Here is a 10,325-nt window from a genome sequence, read left to right as displayed (position 1 = left end):
GAGTTGTGGGTGGCTCGGCTCCTCCTCCTGCTCCCTCTCGCAATCACTCATTCGGCCTTGAGCACTACCTTCCTGTGCGTCCAATGTGAGGGACAAAATGCTGGCTGCTAGTGAGCTGAGCTGCCTAGGGGCTGGGCTAACTCACGGGCCACAGCAACACCCACCCTCAGCAAGTTAGCAAAAGAAACCAGCCCAGTGTGCATGCACGGGCTCCCACAAGTTTTTAGCAGACATAGCGGGGACCATTATGGAAATCACAGACACGTGATTTTAACTGTATATTTATGGATAATCTGTAAATATATGGATGGTTGTCAACACAGCCCTGTGCCCAGCTCACCTGCCGCACGATAATATGTACATGCCTCTAAAGGCCCTGCCTGTTTGCCTTGTGGATGATCCAGCTCTGCTCTCTCCTGAAAAATATAATGCCCGCACAAGAAACTTGGTGGGAGTATTCTACGCTTGCTGTTCTTCCTCAGCTCGAGCTCCAGTAAAATCTCTGACTGAGCCAGTCGGGCACTACTGCACATGTGCGGACCTGGTCGCATGCCTCGGTCGCGTTTGCATGGCAGGAAGCCTTCTGTCATAAGCTTTAAAGGACAACAGAGCTCAAATCAATATAAGAAACGGGGAGAGCAGGCATGCATGGTGAGCTGTCCTGATGCTCACCGCTCCCCCCGTTCTCCATTCTGAAAGTGAGCAGCCAGGGCCAGACATGAGCAGTAGTCCCTGATTACCGGTGCTGACAGCGGGAGATCAGAGCGGCTCAGGTGGACGGTGCGGGAGCCCATAGACTAAGCAGAAGGAAGCCCCAGGTAAGTATAAATGTGCGTGTGCATGTCTCATCTCAGGCTTCCTTAAACTAGTACCTGCTAAGGGCCCGTTTCCACTATATCCAAATACGCAGCATTTGCCCACATGTGAGCTAGACTGGGAGATGCTGCCTATTCAGACACCTGCATGCTGTCCGAACTGCTTGCTGGTGCCATTGGCACACTCAGGCAATTAAACTACCAAACATGAACCACAGCCTTCAAGCAAGTGCCTGACCACGCTATTTCTAATGCCGCTACTGTCTGTGCACTCTGCTGCAAACCCTATCTTAGACCCTCCACAGAGTCTGTACACAGGGCAGGATTTGCACTTTTATCCACTCATGGCCCACTATTACCAGCCGCCCCCTGGCCAACAGCAATCCCCTCCCCCACACATACACACACTCAATAGTTGCAGTAAGACCTTGGTGGTGCTATAGAGCAGGGGTCCCCAACCTTTTTGAGCCCGGGGCCCACTATCCCGACCAAAATTTTCTCCTTGGGGGGCTAGTGGCGGCGGCAGCCCCCCCTTTTTTTCCCAGATTTTGAGTGTAGTATATAGGTGAGTAGGTATCTAGGTATAGTTGCCCCCAGTATAGGTAGCTAACACAGTTGCCCCTGTATAAGCACTATAGTTGCCCCAGTAAAGTTAGTTAGGTAGTATAGTTACCCCAATATAGTTAGTATAGTTACCCCAGTATAGCTAGTACAGTTAGCCCAGTATAGCAAGTACAGTTGCCACAGTATAGCAAGTATAGTTAGCCCAGTATAGCAAGTACAGTTAGCCCAGTATAGCAAGTACAGTTAGCCCAGTATAGCAAGTACAGTTGCCACAGTATAGCAAGTATAGTTAGCCCAGTATAGCAAGTACAGTTACCCCAGTATAGCAAGTACAGTTAGCCCAGTATAGCAAGTACAATTAGCCCAGTATAGCAAGTACAGTTACCACAGTATAGCAAGTACAGTTACCACAGTATAGCAAGTACAGTTACCACAGTATAGCAAGTACAGTTAGCCCAGTATAGCAAGTACAGTTAGCCCAGTATAGCAAGTACAGTTAGCCCAGTATAGCAAGTACAGTTAGCCCAGTATAGTACAGTTAGCCCAGTATAGCAAGTACAGTTAGCCCAGTATAGCAAGTATAGTTAGCCCAGTATAACAAGTACAGTTAGCCCAGTATAGCAAGTATAGTTACCCCAGTATAGCAAGTACAGTTAGCCCAGTATAGCTAGTACAGTTAGCCCAGTATAGCCAGTAGTTACCCCAGTATAGCAAGTACAGTTAGCCCAGTATAGCAAGTACAGTTAGCCCCGTATAGCCAGTAGTTACCCCAGTATAGCAAGTACAGTTACCACAGTATAGCCAGTACAGTTAGCCCAGAATACCAAGTACAGTTAGCCCAGTGTAGCAAGTATAGTTAGCCCAGTATAGCTGCCCCAGTGTCGCCAGTACAGTTAGCCCAGTGTAGCAAGTATAGTTAGCCCAGTATAGCTGCCCCAGTGTAGCTAGGAGAGGTGCCCTCTCCCCACCCCCGATTCCCCCCCCCCCCCCCCCGCTGCCGCTCCTGTTACCTTATGAGCGGGCGGTCGCTTCCTTCCTTATATTCCCCATAGCTCCTCTCCTCGTTGCAGCATCTCGTATTACAGCAGCGCTTCCTGGGTGGCTGCTGTAAGGAAGGGAAGGAAGCAGGGCAGCGGCTTTCTGTAGCGGCGATCGCCGTTACCATGAGAACTGCTGCCCCGCCTCCTTCCCTCCTTACAGCAGCCACACAGGAAGCGCTGCTGTAATTCGAGATGCTTCAAAGAGGAGAGGGGCTATGGGGAATATAAGGAAGGAAGCGGCCGCCTGCTCATAAGGTAAAAGGAGCGGCGGCCGCGAGGGGGGGGGGGGGGGGGGAGAGGGAGAAAGGCCAGATCCGCCACGGCCAACCCCAGAAATCTGCCCACGGACCACCAGGGGGCCACGGCCCCCAGGTTGGAAACACTGACCAGGGGCTTGTGTTCTCTATAGTATAGAGCACACAAGCCCCTGGTCAGTGTCTCACCAGGCAGGGGTCAGGCTGCTATTCTTCTTCAGGGAGGTCACTCTCTCTGCACCCCGGGGTGTCTCTGCCCTATCCATCAGCCCCAAGCTGCTGTGTGACCCCCCCCAGCCATCAATGAGTCCTGTATGACATGATGTAATGAACCCCCTCCACAGCTTCAAGAGTTTGAAACTGGGTGGAGGGCGGAGTCAGCCTCGAAGTGCAGCCAGCGGTGACAGTGAGTGACAGCTCAGGTCACAGACAGTAAGCTGTTAAAGGAGAACTGTAGCGAGAGGTATATGGAGGCTGCCATATTGGTTTCCTTTTAAGCAATACCAGTTGCCTGGGTATCCTGCTGATCCTTTGGCTCTAATACTTTTAGCCCTAGACTCTGAACAGGCATGTAGCAGATGAGGTGTTTCTGATATATTTGTCAGATCTGACAAGATTAGTTGCATGCTTGTTTCTGGTTTGGACCAATAAAAACTGTCAGGAAGTTATTCTGAATGGTCCCATTTCAAGCTGCATATAATTTACATGATATTTGAATGCAAGGAGGAATTACTTATTGAATAACTTACTGATCATCTCTAGTGCTAAGTTGTGGCTTTTATTCAAGCTGCTTGAATTTGCATAAAAAAACAGCAAAAATCAGTATTAACTCACAGGGCAGTTTCAAGGTTAAATTGCACCCTGGGCGAGGGTGTAAAAATTGTGCAATACCAACCCCTCCCCCCGCCCCACCCCGTGGAGTCGTGACCCCTTACCCTTTAGGGTCAGTCACACAGCCACACTACTAGTGATCAGCCGCTCATCCAAGAGGAAGCAGGGAAAACGCACAGGCGAAGAGAGCTGGGAAAGCCGACTCCTCCACGGGCGCTGCACACTGACCACCTGCAGTACCGCTACAGGACATCAGGTGTCGTCATGTGGTGGTGACGTGATGATGACTTGACGCCTGACGCAGGCAGCCTAGGAGGAGTCAAGGAAGGTGATAGAGCTTGTAATCTTCTTCTTCCATTTGGCTGCATCTCGCATCACCAGCTCCCTAGCAGTTATGTCCTTCTGCCCTGCGCCCCCCCTTTCTTCTACTTTACGGTTTGCACTCAGGACGGTTGCCCTGCCTGCACTGCCCAAGAAACGGCCCTGTTAACTCAATGTATTAGCAGTAAATAGTAGTGCTGATCGAACACCCAGATATTCGGGCTCGGGTCGGCTCGGCCGAACAGGGTCCAGATGTTCGGGATATTCGGCCGAACACCAAGCCTAATTGAAGTCAATGGGGAGGCCTGAAAAAACTTTCAAAATGAAGGAAGCTTCTGCAAAATGGGTTGGCAATAGTGGGGGGGGGGGGGGGGGCATTTACACATAGATCTTAGGCTCAGAATAAAAGCAGTGCACCAATTATACTTGACTGCCAATAAAACAAATAAAACTCCCAAAAAAAGGCATACGTATATGGGGAAAAACTGCACACTTAAGGCCAATAAAGTTTATCGCCATGCATTTATACATTTTATACAAATGAGATCCTGAAAAGCTAGAGTAAAATGCAATAAACTGAGTTTTTTTTATGGGCACAAGTTTTTCCAGCTGGCACTGAAAATACTGAGAGCACAGTGGCTGCTGGCACTAAGCAAGAGTAAAATGCAATAAACTGTTTTTTTATGGGCACAAGTTTTCCCAGCTGGCACTGAAAATACTGAGAGCACAGTGGCTACTGGCACTAAGCAAGAGTAAAATGCAATAAACTGTTTTTTATGGGCACAAGTTTTCCCAGCTGGCACTGAAAGTACTGAGAGCACAGTGGCTACTGGCACTAAGCAAGAGTAAAATGCAATAAACTGTTTTTTATGGGCACAAGTTTTCCCAGCTGGCACTGAAAGTACAGAAAGCACAGAGGCTGCTGGCACTAAGCAAGAGTACAATGCAATAAACTGATTTTTATGGGCACAAGTTTTTCCAGCTGGCACTGAAAGTACTGAAAGCACAGTGGCTGCTGGCAGTGCCTGCTGGCAGTGGGCTGCCAGTACCTGCTGGCAGTGGTGAGACAGTTGCACTGTGCCTGCTGCCAGTGGTGAGGCAGGGGCTCTGTGGCTGCTGCTGGCAGTGGTGAGGCAAGGGCTCTGTGGCTGTTGCTGGGCCGCTGGCAGTGGTGAGGCAGGGGCTCTGTGGCTGCTGCTGGCAGTGGTGAGGCAAGGGCTCTGTGGCTGCTGCTGGGCCGCTGGCAGTGGTGAGGCTGGGGCACTGTGGCTGCTGCTGGCAGTGGTGGTGAGGCTGGGGCACTGTGGCTGGCTTAGCTGGCACCTAACCGCTCTGTCTCCGTCCCTACCTACCACAAGCTAAACCCAAATGCGAATGGCAGAGCCAGCCGTGCGTTCGGGTATTTATATACCCGATTACGTGACCCGCTCGGCCAATCACAGCTATGGTCACAGCCAGCTAGGCTGTGCGATCATAGCTGTGCAAATAAGCATCGTCGCCGCTTATTGGCTGCCTGAAGGCGTCAATAAGCGAGGGGAGGAGACCAAACAGTGCTCGACCCGAACTCAAACACCCTAATGTTCGGGGAATAATGAACAGTGCCGAGCACTGTTCGATCAACACTAGTAAATAGGTGTGCTGCAGGGCCGGATTTGGGGATGGCCGCCACGGCCAGTGCCTAGGGCACCTGCATCCCCATGCCCATCATCTGACCCACTCTGCTTGGCACACTGCAGCCTGTATCTGTGTACAGGCAGCGTGCGGTTACGGACGGGAAAAAAGAGGCTAGGCAATTATCTACTTCCTGCATGCTGCTGGCACGCACGTGTTCTTCCCAATTACCAGTGGCGTAGGGCCCACGGTCGCAGCTGCGAGTGGGCCTTTGTGCTCCAGGGGCCCGTGTGTGACAGGACTGCTTTACTGTCCTGACTGCAGAGTTCCACTCCCGACTCCCAAACATACCGTGTGAGTTACTACACTGTTCCGTAACTCAGCGGCAGGCACCACCTCTATGCCAGGCACTCAGCACCGCCCCCTTCAGTTAGTCCTGTAGCCAGTAACAGTCTTTAGCTGGCCAAGTATATGGCACATCACAGGGGCTACACTGTCAGATGTCACTGCACAACGGGGCCCAGGCACATATCAAGCAGGCAGGACTGTGCCTTGTCCAGGCATGTGTGATGCATCAGGGGAGAAGAGAAAGTGTCTGGCTGTATAGTCCTAGTCTAATGTCCTACCATATTATTATGTATTTTTATAGCACTAATCTCTCCTGCAGCACTTTACAGAGTACATAGTCATGTCACTGACTTTTCTCGGAGGAGCTCACACTCTAATCCTACCATGGTCATAGTGTAATGTCCTACCATATTATTATTATGTATTTATATAGCACTGACATCTTCTGCAGCACTTTACAGAGTACAAAATCATGTCACTAACTGTGAATTATTGAAAACTATTACCCTGTATGTCTTTAAGGATAATTTAGCTTGTGGGAAGTTCAGCAAAATTGGTTGCAAGCAAATTGGCCTAAATGGGGGTGGGAGGCCCAGTTTCAATTTCCGCATCAGGGTCCAGAAGACTCTAGCTGGATGGTGTAATGGTTAAGGGCTCTGCCTCTCTGACACAGGAGACCAGGGTTCGAATCTCGGCTCTGCCTGTTCAGTAAGCCAGCACCTATTCAGTAGGAGACCTTTGGCAAGTCTCCCTAACACTGCTACTGCCTATAGAGCGCGCCCTTGTGGCTTCAGCTCTGGCGCTTTGAGTCCGCCAGGAGAAAAGTGCGATATAAATGTTATTTGTCTTGTCTTGTCTAGCTATGCCACTGCTTCTCAGGCCTCCACCTGATAACAGCTGGGTGGTCTGCCTGTCCAGTCATCAATGAGCAGAGATCGGCATTCACTGCTGCCTGAATTGAATAATTGAATGCTAGCAGGGGGTCCCTGTCCCTCCCCACAGAGTCCAGCTACGTCATAGAGGAGACTCACACGTACAGTCCACAGTGACACTCTGCAGAAATGTTTAGTCATAGTAGAAGTCAGCTTCCTGCTGTTGCCTAGCAACCCGATGTACACAGCAGTGCCACAGCGCGGCTGTAACAGCTTAGAGCAGGCGGGGCGCTCTTTGCCAAACAGGAGGAGATTGGAGAACGCTGAGGTGACTCGGAAGATCAGTGAGTGCAGGGGAATGCGCCCTCTAGGGGAAGCGCTCAGAGGCTGCATCCTGTTTGCCTCTGCCTCCTCCCGGCCCTGAATAGGAGTAATAAGCCAGTAAATGGTGAGGCAGGAATGGCCATGTTTTACAACAGAGGAGGCATAGATATGATGGGGATACAGGATTAAACAGCAGAAGTTACCACTTTAGTGGCGTGGCGACACTAGGCGCCTCTGTACTGGTGTCACTGTCTATGCGATCCCCGTGTAGCATGATTAGTCGCAAGGGCAGGGTCATCCTCCTAATGTTTACTGTTTTTGTAACAATATTTGTGCTGCTTGGAACTCTGCTGTATATTTGTTAGTTGTATCTATGTTCCCCTTGTCGTCTTATTGTGCTTTGTAAAGCGCTGCGGAATATGTTGGCGCTATATAAATAAAAAATAATAATAATAATAATAATAATTAGTTGACCCATTAAGTGAATTGTAGGAGGTGGGGGCTAGCAGAGACGTAGGCATGTGAGGCCATAAGTGAGTATGGGACCGCCAATAGGCTTGAGGGAGGTGCTTCGGGGATGAAACCACAATTGTTAAAAAAAAGTTAAGTGGTGCGACGTTAGTGCGCCAGAGTAGTGCCGAGTTGTCCTACTTTGTCGAAATGTACTACCTGGTCTAATCTGGTAGCGTCAATCGATTAGTCAAGGTGTCTAAATATGCAATTTTATCGGGATATGCTACTGGTCTGCCTAACTTACTCACCCTTCTCCACTGGTAACCCTAACTCTACCCCCTCTCCTATCCTAACACTAACCCTCCCATCTGTTCTCCTAACGCTAACCTCCCTTTTCTACTCCTAATACTAACCTACCTCTCCTAACCTGCTCCTATGGGATGCTTAGTAGTAGTTAGTACCGACAAGCCGGCGGAAGGATATCAGGCAAACTGAGCTCAAGTGCTGGTGCACATGCCCAGATCGGATTTCAGCATGTCTCGATAGGAAGCATAAATCGGCATTACACCGGCGCCCAGAACGTCCCATCACGCATTAGCGCAGTAGCAGAAATCTTGTATAATCGGTATGGTGCTGCCATCTTGTGGCCAATTTGTGTGGTGCATTATATAAATTATTACATTGTGTACTGTATGTAAATATGTGTTTCTCTATTTTTTGTGTATGTCGGAATACAGGATAGCATAATAGGTTGTTTGTACCATGACATATTTTCAAGATTGAACCGTAAAAATATAATAAGAATAATAAATATAGTTATATTCAAGGTGACCTAAAAAAAAGGGGAATATGATATTAAAAATATTAAAACTTAACCACCCTGGAGTTCTATTAAGATCGCCAGGGAGGCTGCGGGAGGTTTTTTTTTTAATAAAAAAAAAACTATTTCATGCAGCCAACTGAAAGTTGGCTGCATGAAAGCCCACTAGAGGGCGCTCCGGATGCGTCCTTCTAATCGCCTCCGGCGGCCAGAAGTAACACGGAAGGCCGCAATGAGCGGCCTTCCGTGTTTCGCTTACCTCGTCGCCATGGCGACGAGCGGAGTGACGTCATGGACGTCAGCCGCCTCCGATCCAGCCCTTAGCGCTGGCCGGAACTTTTTGTTCCGGCTACGCTGGGCTCAGGCGGCTGGGGGGACCCTCTTTTGCCGCTGCATGCGGCGGATCGCCGCGCTGCAGCGGCGATCAGGTAGCACACGCGGCTGGCAAAGTGCCGGCTGCGTGTGCTGCTTTTTATTTGAGCCAAATCGGCCCAGCAGGGCCTGAGCGGCAGGCTCCGGCGGTACTGGACGAGCTGAGCTCGTCCAGACCGCTCAGCAGGTTATTAATATAGTTAAATAAATATAAAAATGATGATGACATGTTATACAAATCAACGCATAGAAACAATATGTACAGACAAGATATGTATTTTTTTAGAACAAGAACCGGTAGTGTAACATCAACATTGTGTGGTATTCTTCCGCCAAATTATGTACGAGAATTCTAGTATTGCTTATTATAATATAGAGATGATTCCACTATAATTTCTTACATATTATATTAGCAATTCGGTCTGTTATTATAAACCTTAAATATGCGTAAAATAATAAACAAAAAACAAAATGGTAAAAAGGTAGAAAAACGTAAAACTGCCAAAAGCATGATAAAAAGAGGGTAGAGATGGCTCAAACCTCCGATTTTAGGTTCGCGAACCTGGCACGCGAACTTCCGCAAAAGTTCGGGTTCGCGCGAACTTTGCAAACCGCAATAGACTTCAATGGGCAGGTGAACTTTCAAAAGTGATGGAAAAGATGTTTCAAGGGGCCTAACACCTGGAGGGGGGCATGGCGGAGTGGGATAATTACGGATTTGAGGCACAGCAGGGTTTTAAAGGGACACTTAAGTCAAACAAAAAAAATGAGTTTTACTCACCTGGGGCTTCCAATAGCCCGCTGCAGCTGTCCGGTACCCTCGCCATCTCCCTCCGATCCTCCTGGCCCCGCCGGCAGCCACTTCCTGTTTCGGTGACAGGAGCTGACAGGCTGGGGACGCGAGTGATTCTTCGCGTTCCTGGCCACAATAGCGCCATCTATGCTGCTATAGCATATATCATATACCATATAGCAGCATAGAGGGTGCTAATGTGTCTGGGAACGCGAAGAATCACTCGTGTCCCCAGCCTGTCAGCTCCTGTCACCGAAACAGGAAGTGGCTGCTGGTGGGGCCAGGAGGATCGGAGGGAGACGGCGAGGGCACCGGACAGCTGCAGGGGGCTATTGGAAGCCCTAGGTGAGTAAAACTCATTTTTTTTGTTTGACTTAAATGTCCCTTTAAGGGCAGAAATCACATTGCATTGCTAAATTGGAGGCATAAAGTGCCTTGCGTGTGTATACATCAATCAGGTAGTGTAATTAGTGTACTGCTTCACACTGACAGTTACAAGTGACCTGCTGGCTGTTGCTGCTCTGCCACTACTCTGGTTATTTGTTATGGTGATTGGTGAATACTTGTTCCATAGTAATTATTATGGGACTTTAAAAAAAGGGCCGCCTTGGGTGAGGAAAGATACAAATCTGTCCCTATAGCCCATTAATATAACAGCCATACTAATTCAACATGTATACAGCAGTTTCGGGCTGATTGGCCCTCAGCATTGCAAGGCATGGAGTAATATGACTCTATAATACTAATTCACACAATAAAGTGGAATTATGAGACAGACAGCGCTACCTCCTAAAAAAATAATAATACTAATAAAAAAAAAAAAAAACATTGTTAGTGGCAGTTGTAGTGTTGTCCACTAGATGGAGACCTGAACTCACTAGTAACGAGCTCTGAATGGATACCAGGG

Source organism: Hyperolius riggenbachi, chromosome 10 (assembly GCF_040937935.1).
Source record: "Hyperolius riggenbachi isolate aHypRig1 chromosome 10, aHypRig1.pri, whole genome shotgun sequence".
In the NCBI taxonomy this organism is placed as follows: Eukaryota; Metazoa; Chordata; class Amphibia; order Anura; family Hyperoliidae; genus Hyperolius; species Hyperolius riggenbachi.
This window is presented reverse-complemented; position numbering follows the sequence as displayed.